The sequence below is a fragment of the Schistocerca gregaria genome, chromosome 3 (assembly GCF_023897955.1).
Source record: "Schistocerca gregaria isolate iqSchGreg1 chromosome 3, iqSchGreg1.2, whole genome shotgun sequence".
Taxonomy (NCBI): Eukaryota; Metazoa; Arthropoda; class Insecta; order Orthoptera; family Acrididae; genus Schistocerca; species Schistocerca gregaria.
In genome coordinates this window covers 413,707,058-413,733,401 of record NC_064922.1, presented here as the reverse complement: position 1 = coordinate 413,733,401, position 26,344 = coordinate 413,707,058, and the positions used below count along the sequence as shown (strand labels likewise).

Here is a 26,344-nt window from a genome sequence, read left to right as displayed (position 1 = left end):
ATAATAGAACGCTGTTCTTCCTTGGTGCAAGTCGCAAGTGGAGCGACCATCTTTTTACTGATACTGCGATGGTATGTGTGCATCTGCACTATGCTGCCACCTACAGGCCATTCTGCACACTGTTTGTAGCATGCTTACCAACTTACAGGATAATGGAGCGAAATTTCGATTTGTTATTACAAATTTAAGGTTTTCATTTGACTCACCTTCGTTTAAAGGGTGAGCCAGGAGGAAAGGTACATGCTTTTAGGGGTGATACTAGTGGTGATTCTGATCAAAACAACTCTTTCCGGGTAAACCAACGAAATGAACTAGGAGCGAGAAACGTGTATCGTCGTCCTTACTAACCGTGTCAGTATGCGGTTCACCTGCGCATGGTGCTGTTGTTTACCTCAAGTCTCAGTCCGAGAGTGCTTCTCGTAGTGCACGGTACTACGGTGTAGTTTTGTGGAGTGAAAATGCCACGGATCTTCACATTGCAGACTATGCTGAATTCGTGTTTGTCTATGGTTTGTTCAATGGGAATTCCAGAGCTGCTGTGCGAGGATACCAACAACGATTTACGAATCGCAGAGAGCCAGATAGCACGGTGTTTAGCAGGGTGTTTCACGAATTGCGTTAGAGCGATACGCTTTCCAGAGTAAATGTTATCTCTGAACGTCCCGTAGAATATACTCTTAATGAAGTCGACAACATTCTTCAACTAGTGAAACGCTACCCTACTACTAGCTCTAGAAGAACTGGTGCCCGACTTGGTACTCCATAAACACGAGTGATACGCACAGTACACGAGCACAGTCTGTATCCCTTTCATCGGCAGAGTGTACAACATTTGCATGAAGGAGATACTGCCGCCCGGCAAGAATTCTGTCAATGGATCATTGCTAATGAGCGATTAATTGCACGTATTCTATTCACTGATGAGTCAACCCGCAACGGAATCAACAACAGGCGCAACTCTCATGTATGGGCAAATGAAAATGTGCACGCTAGTGTGGCAACGAATTTTCAACGACGTTTCTCAGTCAACGTGTGGTGTGTATTATTGATGACCACCTCATCGGTCCAGGTATTTTAGATAACCGTCTTACTGGGACACGGTATCTTGAGTTTCTTCAAAATGTGTTACCAGAATACGTGGAGGGTACCCTTTGGCAAGACGAGCTTGTATGTACTTTCAGCATGACAGAGCCCCTACACATTCCGTACGGCCAGTGACAATCACAACGTATCCTGGTCGTTGGATCGGTCGCCGTGGAGTTATTGCTTGGTCACCGAGACCACCCAGTCTTACCCATTGGACTACTGTTTGTCGGCGCCTACAGGCGCAGGGTGGATACAAGAGAGGAACTTCTCTCTCGTATTTTACGTGCTTGTGCCCAGGTAAAGGAATGCAAAACTGAGCTCCGATCGGCGACACAATACCTGTCTACAAGAGCAGCAACATGCATTGAAATTGACGGTGGACTGTTTGAACACCTTCTGTGAGGAAACGTACACAATTAAACAAACCATAACATAACAGTATCTAAATTTACCTGCATCTTTCCCTTTCCTAGCTGTTTTCGTTGATTTACCCGGAAACGGTTAAGAAAAGGGAATATTTTTATTAGAAGTTTTTAGTTCAGAATCACCTGTAGTAGTATCACCTCTCAAAGCATGTACCTTTCCTCCTGACTCACCCTGTATTTATTTACCTTACATATTTTTAAAAAAAAGTGCTGTCTACGTCCGTCCAAACTTGTATTAGACTACCATATGAAAAGATGAAGTAAATTGATCTAGAACTTTTCGAAATTTTATGTAACAACGTTGAATAGCAACTTGTCTTTAAACAGAAGTAGAGATGTTTTAGTTACAATATTTTGTTGACACAGGACCAGCATCGTTTTTAATATTTCGTGGAGCGTTTATTAAGAGATCTATCACAATTGCAGTTTATATGTCTGGCGTCTAGTTTCGAACCGCCTGGTTGACTCTCAAGCTTGGCCTACTGAGCTGCACTGAAAGTGCCTGATTTTAATAGCAAACATCAAAATAACAATACATGCTTTAAAAAATGTTCGTAGATGACTGTCGCGATCAACACGTGCTTTTTTTTCTTTTTGTAGAAAAGGGCATTACATACGGCAGGTACCTAAGAGGACAGCTAAAATCCCTGCAAGTGAAACGAGGCAATGGCATTTATATTCTTCTCTTGGCTTAAATATGTCGAATATTTCGCTGTTTTTTTTTTTTCGAATACATGGCGCTTTCCGAGTGTGTGGTTAGGCAGAAACCTATGAGGACAGTTTTAATTGCTGTGACAGAAACGAGCAGCAATGAAATTCATATTCTTCCGTTTCACAAATATTTGGCTCTTTATTTTCGAATATGTGACGATTTCCGAGTTGTTAAGCAGGAACTGAAGAGGACAGTTTAAATTGATGCGAGGGAAACAAGGAGAAATAACATTCATATTCTTCCTCGTCATAAAGTCGTCAGCAGTTCTTGCGTTTGTCGATATTGTGCGTGAAGTCAAAATGACGTCACGTTTGCTTTCTGCTTGTGAAATGAGCGTTACCCCTCTAATGTTCTGCCGGCAAAATTTAATCCACGGGTTCGCGGACTTGTTAATATTATCAGCAGAAGCGTGAAAATGAAATATGTGGTAAAGCAGTTGTACTGTCACATAGTTGTTAGTCATCATTCCTTATTACTGCTGTTTTTTGACTATCCGTCACTCTGACACTTCGCTAATTTGCTGTACACCTGCTGTTCCGCTTTTAATATACCGCAGTTAAAGCTTCATACAGTTACTTACTACCCATTTTTGACACATTTGCATAAAACTGTTGTTGCGTCTACCTAAACAATGCAATACTATTACAGAGTTGACAGCTGAGAGATGGAGAGCAAGATACCCTACACAGGCCTGCCCTGGGCGCTAAACTACCTGGAGCCGACGATGTGTGCATCATTATGCACGATAACTTCAGGTTATTTAATTGTCAAAATAGATTTCATTCCTTTAGCAACAGTGAAGCGATAAGACGTAGTTGTTTTGTCATGCCTTAGATGCTTAATCGCTGGACTGGATAAGCTGTATGGGTTGGCTGCACTGGCGGTTGCGAAAAAAACCTGCTTCCTCGACGTCTATGACACAGTCGCTGAGCAGTAGCGCGCCGCTAGAGGGGAAGAACGCACACGTCAGCAGCACCGGGTTATCGTGAGAAACGTGCCTTGCCTGTGTTACGAACGGTAAGTACGCGCTTGTGTGTTGATCGTTCTACAGTCGCTTTTGCCTATCAGCCCATCATCTCAAATGAAAGGTTTATTCTGTAGCACCAACGGGAAAGACAAGGAAGAGCAGAAAACATATACTCACGGCGTGTTTTATGTCGGTGTTAATATTTCATTTCGCTTAGTAGTGCTGTGCTAATGCTTCTCCTGTTCCTCCTGGAGTGGCAACTTCGCGATTTTATTGTTTAACTGTGTTATTATTTCAGTCCTAATACAGCATGTATGGAGATTGGATAGCTATGGGACGATAAGAATAACATTGCATGTCTCCCCCTGCCCTTCTATTTTTCGTAGTATATAGACCAAAATAATCCCAAATTTCACGATTATGTTGTTCATCTTTTCTCTGTAGTTACTGCCTTTTTAGTCACGTATGACTAAAAGTATACTGTTTGTAAAGAGAATGTTGGAGACTACATAGTCTGTCGGAAATTATAAATATCCAGTCGTGTCCAGTGGCATCAGCAAATACGTGAAAAGAAAGTTCTTACTCCCACAGTTGCCTTACAGATGAGCAAATGTCTTTTTACATCGAATGTACATGACCCATTCCTCCATTACGAATGAGGAAAGTTTTGAGGAGTGCCACTACGCAATGATTCTCCTGCCTGCCAGTAGTATTTGTTGTCGGAGAAAGTGAGGTGACGAAAGGAACATCGCGAATGAGAATTTTCAATCATTCAACGGACTAGGCAAGCACAAAAGGAAATCAGTGTCACAGGAAACGATGAGCAATACTTAAAAAAAAAAAAATCCTCGTATACAAGTACAGCATTAATTTTATTTCACATCGCTAGTGTTTTTGATTAAATTGGAATAAACCCGCGAAAATAATCTGTACTGAAATTCATTTAGGATACAATGAAAAAAAATTTAAAAAAATACTGGCGGAGATTGAATAGTGAGCAAAAGTAACGACTTACAATACATCAGACAGAAAATAGTAAAAAGGAGGTAAGTTTTTGGGTTTGTTGTTAAGAGACTGATCTTAATATCTTTCGTTTCTTAGAACATAGAAGCTAACGAATAACGATGAAAATTTGCAAACAGAGTGGAATCGAGGAGATAACATCAGTACCTGAATGCTTCTGTTTCAAAGTAACGTACCTAATCGGAACTGAGACTAAAAACTGGGTCGTTCTGTAAATTCACTGGCACAATACCAAGGTGGGGCGGATACATCTTTCCAGAATATTACAGTTTAGCTTTGTGTTTTATACTTTAAAGATAAAAAACTTTTACATTATTTAATGATTTCTTATACTATATTCTCTATTTGTTTTAAATTTTGCAATAAAACTTATCCCACAAATTTAAGTCTTAGTACCGAATGCCACTTTTCACAACAAATGTTATACTCAAATTTTAAGGTTCAGAACCCAACTTACACATATATCTTAACAGTGGAAAGGAATACAGTAAAAGACAAATGGGTAGCTTCAAGAGTGAAATAGTGAGGCAGTAGAGGATCAAATAGGTAAAAAGGAAAAGCCCAGTAGAAATCCTTCGATGTTGAATGTAATTGATGAAAGGAGAAAATTTAAAAATGCTGTAAATGAACCAGACGAAAGGGAGCACAAATATTTAAAAAATGAGATTGGCAGGAAGTGCAAAACGCCTTATCAGAAATGCGTAGTGGGGAAATGTGAGAACTGAGAGGCATGTTTCGCTAGAGGAAAGATAAATACCGCCTACACGAAAATCAAAGAGGCCTTTGGGGAAAAGAGAAGGAGCTGTATGAATAAGAAGAGCTCAGATGGAAAAGCAGTCCTATGCAAAGATGGGAAAGCTTAAATCTGGAAGGAATATAAAGAGGGTCTATAAATGGGAGATGAAGTTAAAAGCAATATTATAGAATGGGAATGGACGTAGATGAAGATGAGATGGGAGAATGATACTGTGAGAAGAAAGATCCAAGTCAAAGAAAGGCCCCGGGAATAGACAACATTCTTTCAGAATTACCGATAACCTTGGGAGAGCCAGCTTTGACAAACTCTTCCATGTGCAATACGCATGAGACAGGCGAAATACCATTGAACTTCAATAAGAATGTAGTAATTCCAATATCAAAGAAAGCAGTTGCTGACAGCTGTAAAATTACCGAACTATAAATTTAATAAGTCACAGCTTCAAAATACCAACATGAAGAATGGAAAAGCTGGTAGACCTGACCTCAGGGAAGATAGTTTGGATTCCGCAGAAATGTAAGAACGCACGAGGAAACGAGACACTTAAAATAGTAAATGACTTTTGCTATTTGGGCAGCAAAATAACTGAAGCAGAGAGGATGTAAAATATAGAGTGACAATGGAAAGAAAAGCATTTCTGAAGAAGAGAAATTTGTTAACATCCAGTATAGATTCAACTGTTAGGAAGTCTTTGGTGAAGGTGTTTGTCAGGAGTGTACACAAAGCAAAGCATGGACGATAAACAGATTAGATAAAAGGACCATAGGAGCTTATGAAATTCGTGGTACAGATGAATACTGAAGATTAGATCGGCTGATCATGTAACTAATGTGGAAGTGATGAATACAATTGGGTAGATAAGACATTTGTGGCACAACATGACCAAAAGCAGGGATCAGTTCATAGGACACGTTCTGAGACATCAAAGGATCAAAACTTTAGTATTGGAAGGAAGTGCTGGGGAGGGGAGGAGGGGTAAAAGTCGTGTATGGAGACCAAAAGATGAATAAGGTAAGTATATTCAGAAGAATGTTGGTTGCAGTTGTTATTCGGCAACGAAGAGGCTCAGACTAACATGGAGACCTACATCAAACTAGTCTTTGGACTGAAGACCACAATAACAACATATCTATAAGAAGTATGTTGTGAATTGTGAATAAAAGTCAACGACAGTTAACGAAATTTGCGTTTTTAATTTTTTTTCTATTGGTCATGAAGTACCTCTCAACACGGTACAGACATTACGTAAAATGCGCTGGTATTGCTAAGATTGTGCTAAAGCGTATTTTCAGGTTCTGGACACTTATTATGTATCGTTACCTGTTTAAAAAGTAAGTTAACAAAAGTTACCAGTAATTAACGAATTTTTTTCAAATTCTTTTGTGGTGGGCATAAGGTACCACACACCCACCACCCTTTGTAATACATAGTACGCATTATAGACATTTGTTGTTAATGCTAGGATTAAAGGCTGCATTGGCTGTCTGTTCCAAACTTGATGGAGGCCAGATTTTTACCGGTTCTGCGAGGGAGCTACAAGCAGCCAGATCGAGAATGAGTAAGGAAATCGCTTCCTCTGGTTACTTCTAATACCCCACAGTGTACTGCTGCAAACTTACCTCCGTAGCAGAGTGGTCAGCGCGGCTGCAGAGGAGCCAGGTTTGATTCCCAGTGCTGCTATTGATTTTTCCTTGGTGAGAGAACTGGAAAGTAGTGCACTCAGTCTTGTGATGCCAACTGAGGAGCTCCTGGATCGAGCAGAAGCAGCTCCAGGTCACAAAAACTGACAGTGGCGGAAGAGCTATGTGCTGACTGGACTCTCCACAGCGCATTCTATGATGCCATTGGCAGAGGATGACACGGCCGGTCGGTACGCAGGGGCCCACTAGAGTCTGTGGGGGGAGTATGTGTTTACATTTAACTGCACACTTGAAAATGCAATTTTCTGCTTATGACTTATAATTTTTACTTTTTGTCAATGCCTAATTTCAGTGGGACTGAATAATTTGTAGGTTTCTTTATGCATCCACCCCCAACTGCCACATTTCCATACTACTTGAATATGACATACCACAGGATGTAAGTACAGGCCATTACAAAGTCCAAAATACATATTACTGCATGGATACTAGTTTGTGCCGATTTAGGCACACTTGTACTACAGATACAATTTTTTTAATTAAATTAGACTTTCTTCATAAGATTATTGTGATAAGCTCTAATTTATTTGTATTAGTACAATGCATATTTTAATAATGTTTTTCTAATAGTTTACTGAAAACTGAAATCAATTATCAGCCATATATTATCAGAAATCAACTGAAACAGTAATAATGCTTAGACAGTTTACTGACTCCACACCTATGGAAATCTACTCTTTCGGGATTAAAGATATCATCAATCCACGTTTGACACGCGTTTTCGTCTGGAACATATTTTCCTGGTGGTTGTTGGATAAAAATAAACATTTGAGAGTGAAAGATCAGAAGAATAAGTGCATGAGTCATGACATCCCAAACAAACCCCTGGATAATTCTGGTTGTGAAATGAGCATAGTGTCTTATCACGTAATAGCAACACTTATTGGTCGTTTTTCTTACACAGTGACTGAAAGATGTCTCAGCTATTATCAACAAATGTTACCTCCGAAGTGTGCAGCCCTGGGAAGGAGCTCGTAATGCACAAAACCCTATTTGCCCCACCAGATCCCAAATATTATATTCACATTGCCCTTTGTTTGAGTATAAGTCTTTTATTACGTCTTATTCATTAATTTCTTCTTGGCAACTTAACACAAAGGCCTCACAGATCGTCACCTGTAACAATATTGCACAAGAACGTGCAGCGAGGGAACTGATGATGTTCAAGCGAAAATAAAGTATCAGTCATCTCTTTAATTTTCATTACTTTGCATTGGAGCATGCAGTAGGCTACTTCTACATCCAGTAGTGAATCTTGCCTATCGAATGCAAATGATGCACAAAGGTTAAATGGTCGTAATTCATCATATATGTCAGCTATTGAGACTCACTGGAAAAACATTCACGGCAGAACGGACTTTCTTGAAATAAGGACAACCTTTTCTGTTGTCATTCCTTCAAAGCTTTCACCCCTACATGATACAAATATTTCAAGCTGCCTCTACTGACTTCACACCGGTATTAAACCTAAAGCGAACAACTGGTCGTAAATGTGAGACCTTTTCCACTACCATCTCTATTTTGTAACATTTAAACTGTGTCCATAAGATGTAAGTATGCAAAATCCAATTCGTAACTACAAGACAAATACTAGAAGTTAAAATAAGAAAATTACAATTGACAGTTACACTCATAGCCACATAAATATGTTATGTAACTGCACAGTATAGACTCGGTTTATGGGAGTTAATTCATGGGAAAAATCAAACTACAATCAGTTATAGGGCAAGGTAACACTCGAGCACGAACTACTCTGATTCTGACGCAGCCACATGTTCTATTGCAGAAATGTTTCTGGAATGTTTTGCTATTACTACATCTACATGGATACTCTGCAAATCACATTTAAGTGCCTGGTAGAGGGTTCATCGAACCACCTTCACAATTCTCTATTATTCCAATCTCGTATAGCGCGCGGAAAGAATAAACACCTATATCTTTCCGTACGAGCTCTGATTTCCCTTATTTTATCTTTGTGATCGTTTTTCTCTATGTAAGTCGGTGTCAGCAAACTATTTTCGCATTCCGAGGAGAAAGTTGGTGATTGGAATTTCTTGAGAAGATTCCATAGCAACGAAAAACGCCTTTCTTTTAATGATTTCCAGCCCAAATCCTGTATCATTCTGTGACACTCTCTCCCATATTTCGCGATAATACAAAACGTGCTGCCCTTCTTTGAACTTTTTCGATGTACTCCGTCAGTTCTACCTGGTAAGGATCCCACACCGCCAGCAGTATTCTAAAAGAGGACGGACAAACGTAGTGTAGGCAGTCAGTCCTTAGTAGGTCTGTTACATTTTCTAAGTGCCCTGCCAATAAAACGCAGCCTTTGGTTAGCCTTCCCCACAACATTTTCTGTGTGTTCCTTCCAGTTTAAGTTGTTCGTAATTATAATACCTAGGTATTTAATTGAATTTAATTTACAGCTTCTATATTAGACTGATTTATCGCGTAACCGAAGTTTAACGAGTTCCTTTTAGCACTCATGTGGATGACCTCACACTTCTCGTTATTTAGGGTCAACTGCCACTTTTCTCACCATTCAGATATTTTTTCTAAATCGTTTTGCAGTTTCTTTTTATCTTCGGATGACTTTATTAGTCGATAAACGACAGCGTCATCTGCAAACAACCGAAGACGGCCCTGCTCAGATTGTCTCCCACATCGTTTATATAGATAAGGAACAGCATAGGGCCTGTAACACTACGTTGGGGAACGCCTGAAAGCACTTCTGTTTTATTCGATGCTCCTCCGTTAATTACTACGAACTGTGACCTCTGTAACAAGAAGTCACAAATCCAGTCACATAACTGAGACGATATTCCATAAGCACGCAATTCCACTATAAGCCGCATGAGTTGCACAGTGCCAAAAGCCTTCTGGAAATCCAGGAATACGAAATCGATCTGAAATCCCTTGTCAATAGCAGAGCACTTCATGTGAATAAAGAGCTAGTTGTTTTTCACAGGAACGATGTTTACTAAAGCCATGTTGACTGTTTGTCAATAGACCGTTTCGTTCGAGATAATACATAATGTTCGAACACAATATATGTTCTAAAATCCTGCTGCATATCGACGTTAACGACATGGGCCTGTACTTTAGTGGATTACTCCTACTACCTTTTTTTTTTTTAAATATTCGATTCGAATTCTGAAATATTTACTTCGTCTCCTTTTGTGAAGGCATTTCGGAAGGCTATGTTTAGTAAATCTGTTTTGGCAGCAGTGGCGTAGCGTGAGGGGAGACTTTGAGACTTAGTCTCCCCTGTATTCATGCTTAAAAAAGATGCAATAGTAATTCATAACAAAAATATAAAAAAGATGCAATAGTAATTCATAACAAAAATATAAACAGCTTTCTACTAAGAGCACTAAATGTGCGAATACGTCGTAGCCCGCGCCGCCGCACCCTGAGTATTGGTGTATCTGCCTGCTTAAGACTCGACTGCTCTGTCTCTGCTTCCCCTCCCTTACCTGGCTGCGTGCGCCTGAGCGTTCTCGGCTCCCCTCCACTTCCCCTCTTCCACGATGGCCGGTGCGCTGCACTTGCTAGCAGGTATGGAGACTAGTAGAGGTGGGCCAAACGGTTATTCTGGAGTAACCGTTATCACAGTTCCAGTTATTCTCTGATAACCGTTATTGTTAACGGTTATTAATAACTGCGAAGTTATTTTTCGCTAGCGAATACCGAATACTCCGAGAGTTAAATAACGACATAGTTGGAATCCATCAGTTTAGTTATCAGCATAACTGCGAGTAGTGTGAAATGGCAGGAATGTAGTATGAATCGTGTCATAACCTTAGCTTATTAACTCCGGGTACATTTTAGTTGATGTTACAACAATTATTAGTGTTTCATATTATATGTTTGTAGGTTATCGGTCGCTATTAGAAATATTATCTTCGCAGCTGCATCAGAAAGTACGTGGAACATCGCCACAGCACTGTTTAAGTGAAATGTTAACAACGTGCGTTTTTAAGTGTGAAGTAATATGTAAACTGAGTACTGTAGGTTAAATTCGAAGCTTAATTTCTTGTGCTGCTCACATAATAGAATAAAGTGTGCAGCCTTGTAATACAACAAAAAGTGTTCGTAGTGTGACAGATTCGTTTACTCCTGTGCTCTATAAGATAGTCTAGTGGGGAAAGTGTGAGTACGCTAATCCAAGTTTTATGTGAGATTTGGAAACTGCTCGATTTCTCCAACTACAGCATGTTTATAACATATGAAGACATGCAGATCGAAAATGTTGACAGTGTTAAATTTCTGGGACTACAACTCGATAATGAATTCAGTTGGGATGGGCATACCACATTTTTTCACTCTATTATTTCATAAGGGAGCATATTCTGTGGTAACTGTTTAAATGTAGCAAAAGTTTTTTGCATGTAAAAGTGTGTAATAAAAATCGTTTGTAGTATAAATTCAAGATCATCATGTAGGAACCTGTTCAAGGAACTTTGTATTGTAACCACTGCTTCCTAGTATATTTATTCCTTAATGAAATTTGTTAGAAGTATTTCCAACCAATACATAATATCAGTACCGTACTAGAAATAGGAACAGCAATCTACATAAAGACCTAAAATCACTTACCTTGGTCCAAAAGGGGTCCAATATTCAGGGACATGCATTTTCAATAAACTGCCAGCAAGTCAGCAACCAATAAAAACTTGGTTTCAGATAAAGCACGGTTTACAGTGTGTTTGAAAGACTTTTTGATACAGAAGTGTCTGATTCCACCCGTCATCAATATGCCGGAAATGGCTATTTCAAGTGTGTCCATGACGTCACTACACACATACACATGGCAACAAACACAAAGACACACATAAATAATACAATAACATCAACCACCAAAAACACAATCAAACCAACTGGACAGCTGCGGGAAGTTGGGGGTTTTAGGGTGAGGACAAGCTAGTAAAAAAAAAAAAAAAAAAAAAAAAAAAAACACACCATGATTCCAAAACACAAAATGAAGAACAAAAAGAAGAAAAATAGCATTCTGCTACACCAGCAAAAATCTTCCCTTGAACACTATAGGTCAACCATAGGTGACCATACCAAAACACAAATACCCACAACTAAAAGCACGAAAATTGGAATAGGACATTTCCCTTGGCCTTCATAGGTAAACCTCAGATGACGGTAGCACAACATCAACATGTACAACTATAAAAATGGGAATCGGTCATTTCCAGTGACCTATGTAGGTCCTCCACAGCTACTCATGCCAAAAAACCAACACCTACAACTGCAAAAAATAAAACCACAATCCCAAAAGTCCACAAATCAATCATCCCTACATAAATTAAATCACATTCAATACTCCATAAATACACAAAACATCACAGCTAGAAAAAAAAATTAATTACCACCAGGAAATTTTGGCACTGCAAACTAGATCGGCCAGCCGCCCTCCCCCCCCCCCCCCCCCCCAAACCAACTCATAAACATTGTGCCGTAATGACATTCACACACCACAACACCTTTTTACATCGAAGCAGATGGTTGGAATCGGACGCTTCCATTGACCCCTCCTTCTACTCTGTAGATGAATATCGTAACAGAGATTGAAAGACCAGCTTAAGTAAAAATTCAGCTATATTTCAGTTTTGACAGCACTTGGTTGCAACAGTCAAGATCGGGTATTCTGTGTATGATAAATTTATTAAAAGTGCGTAACTGTGTTTTATTCTGACAGTGTATCAGTTCTGTAAATATTGGCAGTTACTGTAATATATTCACATATTTTGACAATCTCCTGACAAATGATGAGGATAATAATTATTATATTCAACTGTATTATGTTATTCTTCCTGACATGTTATTTGTCATTCGCGATGGCCAGCGGCTATTTCCGAAGAAGTACGTAAATATTTGTTCGCTCCAGTAACTATCGCCTCTGAAATATCACCGGTGTCTAAGACTGGAGTCACTGTGTCAGGAACACAGACACACAGTTATTCCGTTACCAACATCCAGGTTACCTGAACGAGAACTGTGAGCCAATAACGATAACTGCCAGAGGAAATTTTTTTTTCTTTATTGTTATTTTATACCTATACATAGGTAGGCCAGCAGCGGCTAAGCCGCTCTTCGGCCACAGACAAGAACATAGTACAAGCAGTAAGAGATACAAAGAGACATGGAGGTTAAAAAACAGTAGACAAACAGAGTAAAATAACAGAAGCCGTTCGCTGTGGAGCAGTCAAGTTAAAAGCGATTCACACAGCACATAACGGAGAGATACAAAGTAGCACATGTGAACGATGGAGCACGGAACAAGAGACACGGAAGCACTAACAGGACGACAAAACACATAAGCACTGCGGCGACAATCTCCGGCGGTTGGTGATGCACTTGTCACACGAGTAGGGCCGGGGACCTGCCAGAGGGAAGGGGCGAGGGTAGGAGGGAATGGGGGAGGGTTTGATGCCAATGGGGAGAGGATGGGAGAGGGAGGGGTGGTGTGTGGAAGCCCAGGGAGAGGGGGAGGGGAGGGAAGGAGGGAGGGAGAGAAGGGAGAGAGGGTGCCCACAGGATAAGGAGAGGAGAGGGAAGGCAAGGCTCAAAGTTGGTAGGAGGGGTAGATGGAGGGGAGGAGGGCATCATCCGGGAGGGGGAGTTGGCGGAAGCCACCTCGGGAGAGGGTGTGGAGGGTGTGAAGATGGAGAGCAGGTGGGATACAGGAGTACAGGCGCGGCAGCAGGTTGGGGTGGGAGAGGATGGGAGAGACAAGAGGGTGGGGAGGATCAAGCTTGCGGGAGGTGTAGAGGATCCGTATCTGTTCGAGGAAAAGGAGGAGGTGTGGGAAGGGGATGAGGTCATAGAGGATCCGCGTGGGGGAAGGGAGGCGGATGCGATAGGCGAGGCGGAGTGCATGGCGTTCAAGGATTTGAAGGGATTGGTAAAAGGTAGGAGGGGCGGAGATCCAGGCGGGATGGGCATAACAAAGGATAGGACGGATGAGGGATTTATAGGTGTGGAGGACGGTGGACGGGTCCAGACCCCATGTGTGGCCAGAGAGGAGCTTGAGGAGGCGGAGTCGGGAGCGTGCCTTGGCTTGGATTGTCCGGAGATGAGGGGTCCAGGAGAGGCGACGATCAAGGGTGACGCCAAGGTACTTGAGGGTGGGCGTGAGGTTAATAGGACGGCCATAAATGGTAAGATAGAAATCAAGGAGACGGAAGGAAGGGGTGGTTTTGCCTACGATGATTGCCTGGGTCTTGGAAGGATTGACCATGAGCAACCACTGGTTACACCAAGAGGTGAACCGGTCAAGATGGGATTGGAGAAGGTGCTGGGAGCGTTGCAGGGTGGGGGCGAGGGCAAGGAAGGCGGTGTCATCGGCGTACTGGAGAAGGTGTAGGGGGGGGGGTGCAGGCGGAGGCATGTCCGCCTTATAAAGAAGGTAAAGAAGAGGGGAAAGGACGGAGCCTTGGGGCACACCGGTGGAGGGGTAGAAGGTGTAGGAATCCGTGTTGTGGATGGTGACATAGGAAGGACGGTGGGAAATGAAGGAGGTGACCAGACGGACGTAGTTGATGGGAAGGGCAAAGGTTTGGAGCTTGAAGAGGAGACCAGAATGCCATACTCGGTCATATGCGAGTTCAAGGTCGAGGGAGAGGAAGATGGCAGAGCGACGGGAGTTGAGTTGTTCTGAGAGGAGGTGAGTGAGGTGAAGGAGAAGGTCATCGGCAGAGAAGGATGGCCGAAAGCCACATTGGGTGGAGGGAAGGAAGCGGTGCTGGTGGAGGTGCTGGTGGATGCGGCGGGTAAGAATGGATTCCAGGGCCTTGCTGAAGACTGAGGTAAGGCTTATAGGACGGTAGGAGGAGACAGCGGAAGGTGGTTTATCAGGTTTGAGGAACATCAGGATCTGGGAGGTTTTCCACAGGTCGGGGTAGAAGCTGTTGGACAAGACCACATTGTACAGTCTGGCCAGGGCGGAGAGGAAGGAGGCGGGAGCTTCATGGAGGTGGCGGTAAGTAACACGGTCGTGACCAGGAGCAGGGGATTGTCGGAGCGATGAAGGAGGTAGGGGGAGGTGTGGATGGTGATGTGGGGCTGGAGAAAGGTTTCGTTCAGGAGGAAGGCATCCACGCGGTGGGTCGTGAGTGTATGCAGAAGGAGGTTCTTGTTGACAGGAAGGGAGCGGATGTTATTGAACAAGATACGGTGCTGTCGCGCCATGATGGGAATTTAGACGAGGGTGTCAAGACGGGAGAAGGTGAAGTGGGCCTGGTTATGGGAGTAGGTGGCATAGGTATTGAGATGGAACACGGAGCGTGCGGCGAGGGATATCTGCTGGAGGGTGTGGGGGCACTGAAAAGGATGGACGTTTTGGAGGACAATGGTGACAAAGCGGATGATGTCCTCGGCAGTGGCGGGCGGGGGACGAAGGGAGTTACCAGGGGGGGTAGGGTCATCCAGAGGGCGGACAGGGACGGTGAGTTCAGTAGTGGAAGGGGCTGGTCGAGCCTTGCATTTCTGGGAGTATGTGGGTGAGGGAGGTTACAGGTGTTGCAGGATGGAGGGGACTGCAGGTTGGGGCACTGCCGGAGGAAGTGCGCTTGCTTGCAGTGCGGGCAGACAGGGGCCTCGCGGCACGCAGATGTAGGGTGTGCATTATAGCGCAGGCACCTCTGGCATCGGATGGACTGGGGAGGGGAGCGGGAAGGGTCGACCTTGTAGCGGCGGTTGAAGAGGAGGGCACCCTCCTTAAGGAGAAGGTCGATCGAAGGAGCGTGCTCAGAAAAAACCCGCATAAGGCGGGTGGGGGTGGCAGGGTTGTGGATCCGGCAAATGGCACGAACATCGAGGTAGGGATGCGCCTTAAGCTCTGCCAACACCTCCTCCTCCGTGATCGTCGGACTAAGCCGGGTGATCACGGCGGTGAGGGTTGGCGGGCGACGCGGGGGTCGGGGTTGACGGGAGGAGGAAGGGGAAGGAGCAGGGGCGAGAGAGGCATTGGGGCCGAAGCGGGTAATGGGGATGCAGGATAGGATGTCGGTGTGGAGGGTGGGGCTAGAGGAGGTGATAAGGACGGAGTCCCTACGGGGGGTGGGAAGGGAGATAGGGGCGCCAGGAAAGTGTTGGCGGAGGAGCAAGGTGAGGTTGCGGGCCTCCAGGAGAGAGGGATCTGGATGGGAAAGGAGGTATCTGTAGGAGGGGGTGGTAGAGGAAGCAGTAGAAGGGGCGGGCGGGGAGACATCCGTGGCATCTTTGGGGGGAGGAGGGGGAAGGAGCTGTGATTTCATGGGAGTGGAGTAGGCAGGGGTGCCACTTGGACGTTTTACGGGATGGGAAGAGGGGCGGGGTACAGGAGCAACCGGGAGATGGTGGGAGGAGGCAGGTCCCGGCAGTGGTGCTGGGGCCGGTGCTGCAGGTGCGGGCGCAGGTGCTGGTGCTGGTGCTGGTGCTGGTGAAGGTGCGGCACGGGTGGAGGCTCTCCGAGCCACAACCCTGGCGGGGGCTGCACGAGCGGATGAAGCGGCGTGGGGGAGTGGAGGGAAGGGGTCAGGTGAGGTGGCTGGGGGAGAAGGAGCGACAAAGGGAGCTGGGGAGGGAAGGGTGAGGAGGGGTGGGATGTAGGGGGCGGGGGGTGTTTGAGCACACCAAGTAATGGTGGTGGCAGCTGCTGAGGGGGAGGTGTAAGTAATGGCTGTGATAGTTGCGGTGGTGGTAGGGGTGGTCATGGTGAAATGAAACAACTGAACGGGATGAGGGAAAAAGAAACACTAAGGATGACAGACAACGAAGACGAAGATGAAGACGAACACTACACTACACTGCACAAGTCCAGGAAGGCGAAGACGGCGGCGGCGGCTGCTGCTGTGACGGCGGGGAGTGGGGTCCGGGGCCCCGCCCTGCTGCTGCGGCGGCGGAGGAGGAAGGGCTCGGCGGCGGGCTGGCGGAGGCGGAGGCGGCGGCGATGGCGACGAACGGGGCAGACTGCGTCAGCCGGCGACGAGACGGCGAGCAGGAAGGGCTGCACCGGCGACAGGAGTCGCGCTGCGGGGGCGGCGGCTGCTGCTGACACTGGTGCCTGCGCTGCCGGATCTGTTGGAACTGCTGGAACCGCTGGAACTGCGACGGGAACCGCTACTGCTGCTAAACCTATCGCTTCGACGATTGCGGAAATCAATCCTCGAAGGGCGCAACTCTCTCGAGTTCCGCCGAAGATAAGCCAGAGGAAAATACCGATCTCTGACAGTTATTTCCATAGTCGCTCGAATTCCTTATGGTACCTCTCTTTATACTACTCGTCCAAGCTAAATTGACATATGAGGCGGTGGCTTAAGGGAACGACCGTACTTGTTAATGCCTGTACTGCAGCTCCTATCAGCCACCGCTCGGACATTAACTTTATTTAACTGTTTGTGCTAAAAGTAACGAAGACGCACGATATAGTACACAGTTCATATCAACAGATGGCGCGCAGTGTCACAGTTATACCCATGGCCTATAGAACGCCTACCAAATGGTCTACCCTCTCCCTAGTTCCTAGCCAGATCTCCGATGAGTTGACGGGAAAGCGTAGTACGATATTCGGTCAACAGACGGCGCGAGGCACTGTTGACATTGGACAGTTCTTGAAATAACTGCCTGTATCAGAGGAACGGTTATTGCAGTAACCGTTACTTCTCAGTAATCGGTTATTTCTATCAGTTACGTTATTTTTTGCCACCTCTAGAGACTAGTCTCTGCCACTTCTATGCTGGCTTTTAACACGGAAGTGAACAGTCGCGCGGTTTGTGTTCATAGTCATTCTTGGGTGATTTTAGTGCATATTTTCGTTGTGTCGCCATTATGAGTGAGCCAGCAACTGTACACCTTATAGAATTTTTATTAAAAACGCCTTTTTCTACATTAAGGTACGAAAAAAAAGTGCGAATTGAAGGACAAACGACCTACTCCTATACTCAGTGTAGTTTTAAGTGAAGCCAAACAGAAACGCACTTTTCAGACAGCCTGGTACGAAAAGTATGCTTGGCTGACTGCGAATGCAGTTAATAACAGATTATATTGTTATATATGTCTTCTATTTGGTGGTGAAAAGGAGTGATGCAATGAGGGCATTTGTACGATAAAGAACTTTGACAGGAAAGCACAAAGAACATCAGACATCAAAACGTCACCTGCAGAACAAAGAATCATTTCAGTTATTGGGCAAAAGTAGAATTGAGCACGCTCTTTCTGAAGCCGCTGGTCTGACAGCAATAAAATACAACCAACAAGCTGCATACAGCATGAGAGTATTGTCTCGTCTTATTCAGGCAATTGTATTTCTTTGTAAACAAGAACTAGCCTTTCGCGGCCATCGAGAAGACGAATCCTCCAGCAACAAAGGTAACTATCTGGAATTGTTGGATTTACTAGCTCAAAGAGAGCAGTTAATCCGAGACCATCTGTCATCATCCTCAACCTTTAAAGGAACGTCTCTAGATATACAGAATGATGTAATAGAAATGATAACTCTGGCAGTTAATGAGAAAATAAAACCTGAAATTCAGAACTGCAATTTCATTTCGATTCAGGCTGATGAAACATTATACGTATCATGAAAGAGTCAAATGAGTATAATATTCAGGTACTGTATTGCAGACAAAATTGAGGAAAGATTCGTTGGATTTTACGATGTTTCTGCAGATAAAACTGCTGAAAGTTTGTCAAACATTGTTCATGCACTATTGAAAGATTGGAATGTGGAAGGAAAAGTGGTTAGTCAACCATATGATGGTGCTTCCGTAATGGCGGGCAGAGAAAGAGGACTACAACAATTGGTGAAGCAGTTCTGTCCCTATGCGCTGTTTCTTCATTGTTACGCACACCAACTGAATGTGGTACTGTTACATGCCTCCAAAATCAAACGACAAGTACGCATGTTTGTAAGTGATCTTACTGCAGTCCATTCGTTTTTCAGCAAATCATCAAAACGAACTTTATTGCTAACTGAGACAGGATTTAAACTGCCACATGCAAGCAACACTCGCTGGAACTTTCGTTCCAGGGCAGTTTCAACATCTAGCCATTTCTCAGGACTTTACAATTTTTTTTAAATTACACATTTGATTATACATACTCTCAGAGGGGCCCAGAATCTTTGAGCTGTGCTTTGGGAATGAAATGACGGATAGATGATCCTACATTTGTCTACTTGCTTTACTTTTACAGAAGGTGCTTTGTTTATGTTGATCATCTCTTTAATGTTATTCAGTCAAAATTTGTCAGTATAACTGCTTGCCACGAGGAAATAAGAACTGTTTTGAGAAACTTACGACAATTAAGAACGGAAACATTCGTTGATGAATGCATTAAATGCAGGTTGTGTTCGAATGGAAACTTATCATTCTGTGGCAGTCAAAAGACATCTCACAGGTCACTAACTTATGAGATACTGGATCTGCAAATTGTTCAGATGGAAAGAAGATTTCAAGACTTTCCCCAAATTCAGTTTGTTGAACTTTTGAACTATCAAAAAGAATTCCCAAAGTTGAAACTGTTTCAATTATTAGAGAAGTACCCTTTTTTCAAACAAGAACAAGTTGAAAATGAAATGTGTAACATATACGCTGATGAGAAAATACACTTATCTCCAAGAATCCTCTTAAAGTACATTGTCAACAATGATTTAGCTTCCGTTTATGAAGAGACAACGAAGTTCCTGATTTTGGTTTTGACCCTACGCGCAGCTACAGCAAGCAGTCAACGAAACATGAGTACTCTTAAACGAGTGAAGAATTATTTAAGGAATTCAATGTCCAACATCAAGCTGTAGTGTTTGAGCACGTTAGAAATAGAAAAGTCACTACTTGGAGAGCTATTCAGTGATCAGATCTTTGTAGACCTAGTTATAGACTTATTCGCTGAAAGAAAAGACAGGCGCATTGCACTTGTGTACAAGAAAATGAAAATGCTTCTTCTCTTGCTGCTGGAGTTCTACAAATTTGTCATCGTTTCTTGAACAAGTTAGTTATTATTGTTATTATTATTTGTGGCGGTGGTAGTGGTAGTTGTAGTAGTAGTAGTAGTTGTTGTTTTATTTGATGCGTTTTGTGTCATTTGTTTAAATTATTGTTTATTGTACTATTTTGTCTCCCTATAATAACTGCAGAGTCTCCCCAACCTTTCCAACCACGCTACGCCACTGTTTGGCAGCACTGTCTTCGACATTATATCCATTGTTATCACGCAGAGAAGGCACTGATTGTTTCTTGCCGCTAACATACTTTACATACGACCAGAATCTCTTTGGATTTTCTACCAGGTTTCGAGACAACGTTACGTTGGAGAAACTGTTATAGGCGTCTCGCATTGAACTCCGCGCCAAGTTTCGAGCTTCTGTAAAGGATCGCCAATCTTGGGGATTTTGCGTCTATTTAAATTTGGCATGTTTGTTTCGTTGTTTCTAGCCCGTTTTGTGTACCAAGGAGGACCAGCTCCGTAGTTTATTAGTTTATGTGGTATAAACCTCTCAATTGCTACCGATACTATTTCTTTGAATTTAAGCCACATCTGGTCTACACTTATATTATTAATTTGGAATGAGTGGAGATTGTCTCTCAGGAATGCGTCAAGTGAATTTTTATCTGCTTTTTTGAATGGGTATATTTTTCGCTTATTTTTCGAGGATTTGGGGATTACAATATTCAGTCTCGCTACGACAACCCTTTTTCACTAATCCCTATATCGGTTTTGATGCTGGTTACTAACTCGGGATTATTCGTTGCTAAGAGGTCAAGTGTGTTTTCACAACCGTTTACTATTCGCGTGGGCTCATGAACTTACTGATCGAAATAATTTTCAGAGAATGCGTTTAGCACAATTTCGGGTGATACTTTATGCGTACCTCCGGAATTAAACATGTATTTTCGCCAACATATCGAGGGTAAATTAAAGTCACCACCGACTATTATCGTATGAGTCGGGTACGTGTTTGGAATCAAACTCAAGTTTTCTTTGAACCTTTCAGGAACTGTATCATCTGAACTGGGAGGCCGGTAAAAGGATCCAATTATTATTTTATTCTGGTTACCAACAATAACCTCTGCCCATACAAACTCACAGGCAGTATCTGCTTCAATTTCGCGACAAGTTAAACTACTTCTAACAGCAACAAACACGCCACCGCCAACCGTGTTTAGCCTATCTTTTCGGAACACCGTTAGGTTCTTTGCAAAAATTTCGGCTGAGCTTATATCCAGCTTCAGCCAGCTTTCAGTGCCTATAACGATTTGAGCATCAGTGCTTTCTATTAGTGCTTGGAGCTCTGGTACTTTCCCAACACAGCTATGACAATTTACAACTGTTATACAAATGGTTCCGATATCTATGTTCTTCCTGTGTTCAGCCTGCACCCATTGTGACTGAAGCCCATCTTGTGTTTTCCCGAGACCCTCTACCTGTGTAGCCACCTCCTGCATATAGTGGACACCTGACCTATTCAGCGGAACCCGAAACCCAACCACCCTTTGGCGCCAGTCGAGGAATCTGTAGCCTACATGGTCGCAAAACCGTCTGAGCCTCTGATTCAGACCCTCCACTCGGCTCTGTACCAGAGGTCCGCAATTGGTCCTGTCGACTATGCTGCAAATGGTCAGATCTGCTTTCATCTTGCAAACAAGACTGGCAGCCTTTACCACTTCTGATCGCCGCTCGAAACCTGAGAGAATCTCTTCTTATCCACTGGTGGTTTCAAAAGTGAAACATATTATCTTTGAGCTTCCATCAGACTGATACCTTTAGCAGACAATCGAAATCTGATTTAAATAATAAACGAAGGAGGAAACTTAAACTCGCAGCTCAACATCTACATTGCATAACGTTTACCTCTCGACCACGAGCAGTTTCAGTACTGTAGCAGCTCAAACAGAAGACATCTCCTCCAGTCACTTCGACAATCTACAGTGCTGCCAGATGTTTCCTCAATCTACAATGCTGCCAGATGGTGCAGATGGCAGGACTCAACAGTTCTGAGGGGTAGCCAGTTTTATTTGCACCTCAAGTGAATGGCTTGGACTTAGCCTCTGCTGCAGCCAGCTAGCAACCAGGTTTTATATGAGTGTACATTGTGACTGTTCTGCGGTCTTGCTTCATCAGTACTGTTTTTTATAGAAGTTCTGGTACTTCTCAAGAATGATGTGCAGTTTTGTGTAGACTATCGATTTGTCTGAATTTAACACATACAGTTAAGCTGGAGATTAGCGTTGGGTACAGATACTGGTGCATTGTATTCGGGTGAATGGGCTGCAAGTTGTTTACGAGGCTTGCCTACAAACTCACTCTACATGGTGATATTGAGATTGCCATCATTAACATCATCATATACAGTTCTCATTTAGGACATCTTGTCACTCTAATTTCAGGTACAGTACAACTCAACTGATCTTTCCATTTCTTAGCACACTCAACATTTCTTCTCCCATGAGACGTAATTTGTATGTTAATGTAGGTATTCATCCATCTGACATGTATTGAATATGTTCGTGCCATTTCTTTGTGTACTCCGCTGTATTCTGAAGTATACGTTTGACACTCAGTTCGTTTCTAAATTCATTTCATTTTCCTGACCTTTGAGTTTGCAATCAGCTAGTGATCTTAAGAGTCTCATCTCTGGAGCTTCAATCTTCCTCCATTGATTAGCAGTTAGTATCTAAGTCACCGACCATTAGTTCTGGTACAGCCATCATATTAAAGAGTGTTGTTACTATCTCTTTTCAATTTTTTTGAGGAATGTTTGATTTACTGTACCTACCAACTGCTGAAAGTTTTGCAATTTGAATTCGTGATCACTGGAAATAATACACTCCTGGAAATGGAAAAAAGAACACATTGACACCGGTGTGTCAGACCCACCATACTTGCTCCGGACACTGCGAGAGGGCTGTACAAGCAATGATCACATGCACGGCACAGCGGACACACCAGGAACCGCGGTGTTGGCCGTCGAATGGCGCTAGCTGCGCAGCATTTGTGCACCGCCGCCGTCAGTGTCAGCCAGTTTGCCGTGGCATACGGAGCTCCATCGCAGTCTTTAACACTGGTAGCATGCCGCGACAGCGTGGACGTGAACCGTATGTGCAGTTGACGGACTTTGAGCGAGGGCGTATAGTGGGCATGCGGGAGGCCGGGTGGACGTACCACCAAATTGCTCAACACGTGGGGCGTGAGGTCTCCACAGTACATCGATGTTGTCGCCAGTGGTCGGCGGAAGGTGCACGTGCCCGTCGACCTGGGACTGGACCGTAGCGACGCACGGATGCACGCCAAGACCGTAGGATCCTATGCAGTGCCGTAGGGGACCGCACCACCACTTCCCAGCAAATTAGGGACACTGTTGCTCCTGGGGTATCGGCGAGGACCATTCGCAACCGTCTCCATGAAGCTGGGCTACGGTCCCGCACACCGTTAGGCCGTCTTCCGCTCACGCCCCAACATCGTGCGGGCTGCACACCTCCAGTGGTGACGCGACAGGCGTGAATGGAGGGACGAATGGAGACGTGTCGTCTTCAGCGATGAGAGTCACTTCTGCCTTGGTGCAAGTGATGGTCGTATGCGTGTTTGGCAGCGTGCAGGTGAGCGCCACAATCAGGACTGCATACGACCGAGGCACACAGGGCCAACACCCGGCATCATGGTGTGGGGAGCGATCTCCTACACTGGCCGTACACCTCTGGTGATCATCGAGGGGACACTGAATAGTGCACGGTACATCCAAACCGTCATCGAACCCATCGTTCTACCATTCCTAGACCGGCAAGGGAACTTGCTGTTCCAACAGGACAATGCACGTCCGCATGTATCCCGTGCCACCCAACGTGCTCTAGAAGGTGTAAGTCAACTACCCTGGCCAGCAAGATCTCCGGATCTGTCCCCCATTGAGCATGTTTGGGACTGGATGAAGCGTCGTCTCACGCGGTCTGCACGTCCAGCACGAACGCTGGTCCAACTGAGGCGCCAGGTGGAAATGGCATGGCAAGCCGTTCCACAGGACTACATCCAGCATCTCTACGATCGTCTCCATGGGAGAATAGCAGCCTGCATTGCTGCGAAAGGTGGATATACACTGTACTAGTGCCGACATTGTGCATGCTCTGTTGCCTGTGTCTATGTGCCTGTGGTTCTGTCAGTGTGATCATGTGATGTATCTGAACCCAGGAATGTGTCAATAAAGTTTCTCCTTCCTGGGACAATGAATTCACGGTGTTCTTATTTCAATTTCCAGGAGTGTATATAAGACCTCACTTCCCAGAAATTTGGAACTGTTTATTTCTTCTCGTGGTTAATTGTAAATTATTATTTTTGATCTTAAATAGTCCTGACTGTGGAGCGCCATTATATTTGTTCTGTCTTTAAATCTAATCATACTATAATCATTTGTTACTTTGTGTAAGGACCAAACTGCTCTCTGTAATTTGTCTTCAGGGTCTCCTGAGATAGTTTGATCATCTCCAAACTAGAGAGTTTTTATAATATTATTATTGGGCTTATAATGGCGCACTACTTTGTTTTACTATGTATTTAAGACATCAGCGATGTACACAGTGTGTCCCAGTTCTGTTATGGCTGTGGAAAATAGAAGTCAGGGATAATGTCCAGAAAATCACTGTATTTATTCAAAATAAACTCTCCCTGATCGATACAGAGCTGAAATTGCTTGAAAAGTGTTTTGAAACTATTATTTTAGTCCTTTTTTGGAACTGCATTTAGTACTGTAGTGCAATTTTCTTGCATACCCATAACAGCGTTATAACATTGCGCCAACATCAATTTTGGGGAACAATCAGAAATCAGCTGAGGCCAAATCCGGCGAATATGACGGGTTGGGAGGGGGCGGAGGGGGGGGGGGGGTGTGATCCAGGACTGCAATCCGTTTTCTGTCAAAACTTAAGCATAGTCTTTGTGGTCTGGGTCAATGTCGAGGAGGACAAACCAGGAACCTGCCTCTTGGTATTTGGCACGAATCTGACCAGTTGTCACCCACAAGCAATGGAGGATGCGAAATAATACTCAGAATTACAAGTTTGTTTGTGTGGCCATCCGTCGCAGCAAGCATATAACAACTTGTTTTGCAAATCAAACTTCCTTTCCTGCTGCTAGTTACTTTATTTATCCCAGAATTAGTGAGTTGCCCTTCTGGTACAAAGTACTTGTGAATAATTTCTTTGGATTCAAAGAAAACTGTTAGCAGTGTAGCCTATTCCTTCTTCTATTGCATTTTCCTTGGTTTTGGCTTCCATGGACTCAATGGACTCGACAACACTGTACTCTGCTGCATTGTAAAAGGCCCGTATTGAAAACACAACGTCTCGCCGCCAGTTACAATCGATTTCGTGAAATCAGTATCTCTTTGGGTAGCATGTGACAGGTCTTAGCAGTGTTGGACTCCGCCATGTTTTTCATGCCCAGAATATACGTGTGGTACAAACCGTGCACAGACTTTACTTTTGCCCAAATCCTCAGTCAAAATTGTGTGCACAATAGTTTTAGCATTCCTAACAGCTCCTCGATGAGTTGTGAAAAAGAAATTGTCTGATGGAATAATTTCTGCTATTTTTGGGACATTTTCGTCCACGTGACTTGTTCGCAGCTTTGATGCTCATGGTTCATCCTTAATGTCCTCTCTGCCTTCACGAAAAAGAGAATACCATCGAAAAACTTTTGCATGATTTAAATAATCACTATCGTAAACACTTTCCATCATATCAATCGTTTCAAATTAATTAGAAACTAGATTTTGCCTCACAGCTTCACGACCATTTTCCGACGCGTGTCAGTCAGATGCTGATTGTTACATTTGCACCCAGGATGCAGTGATGATAGCGCTTTGACCTTGTACATGGCTGTTGTTGAAACTTCAAGGATTGCAACGCCGCAATTCGCCACGAAATAGCATTGCAGTTGGAATTCCACACAAGCAGACAGCAGCCCTAACGGAAGTAGGGTACAGTGTTTATACTGAAAATGTGTGTGATAAAGGTGGCTCTTTTCTCACTCCTTGAGAGATGGTTCTCGCATACGGATTTCCTTTTGTACTTGTATTTTCTAACTCCGTTAACTTTATCAAAAGTTTTCTCATAGTCGATAAAGGCCATGTACTGTATGAGTTCTTCACAAATTTGACTGACTGGAAAGAACACTTTACAAGCAACATCTGTCCAACCTTTACCCATTCTGTTCTTTAAGAAATGTGTCTGGTCTGGCCGTATACTAAGATATGACATTAAAATTAATTCAGTATTTTCTATTTGTTACTGTTAAAACAATGTAAATGGTTGACCACTTTGTTTACATTGAGCATTTTTAAAGAAACAATGTAATGAAAAGAAAAGAAATTTCACTTGAAGGTTTTTGTTGGAGTATTTCTTACGATCTCTGTAATGGCACTACTCGACAGTGCCTTGAACTGAACTGCTACATAAAACTTTTCGTTATCCATCACTTTCAGGAGGATAATTTATTTATTTATTTAACCTGATCAGATTAGGGCAATCAGGCCCTCTCTTACATCGGACCAGTGTTTCACACATGCAGCATTTCACACATCAGAGTTACATCATAACAGTACTTTAAATAAGAAAATTAGATTACTCTAGTCACAATATGAATAAAGAATAATGACTAAGACCTAATGAAGTAAGTACTGGCAGTATTTTTACAACA

General features: G+C 43.5%; 1 protein-coding gene across 6 annotated transcripts in view; it reads left to right on the top strand.

The window, feature by feature from the left end:
- Positions 1–3,142: 3,142 nt before the first annotated feature.
- LOC126353879 (cyclic GMP-AMP synthase-like receptor) overlaps positions 3,143–26,344 on the top strand; it is a 324,472-nt gene continuing 301,270 nt past the window's right edge. For 5 of the 6 annotated variants that reach the window (XM_050003077.1, XM_050003079.1, XM_050003076.1 and 2 more), the window contains exon 1: positions 3,149–3,240. The gene's annotated coding sequence lies outside the window, so the exon portion shown is untranslated. Of the gene's footprint in view, positions 3,241–26,344 lie in introns of all 6 variants that reach the window. The other variant, XM_050003074.1, reaches the window with a different exon arrangement.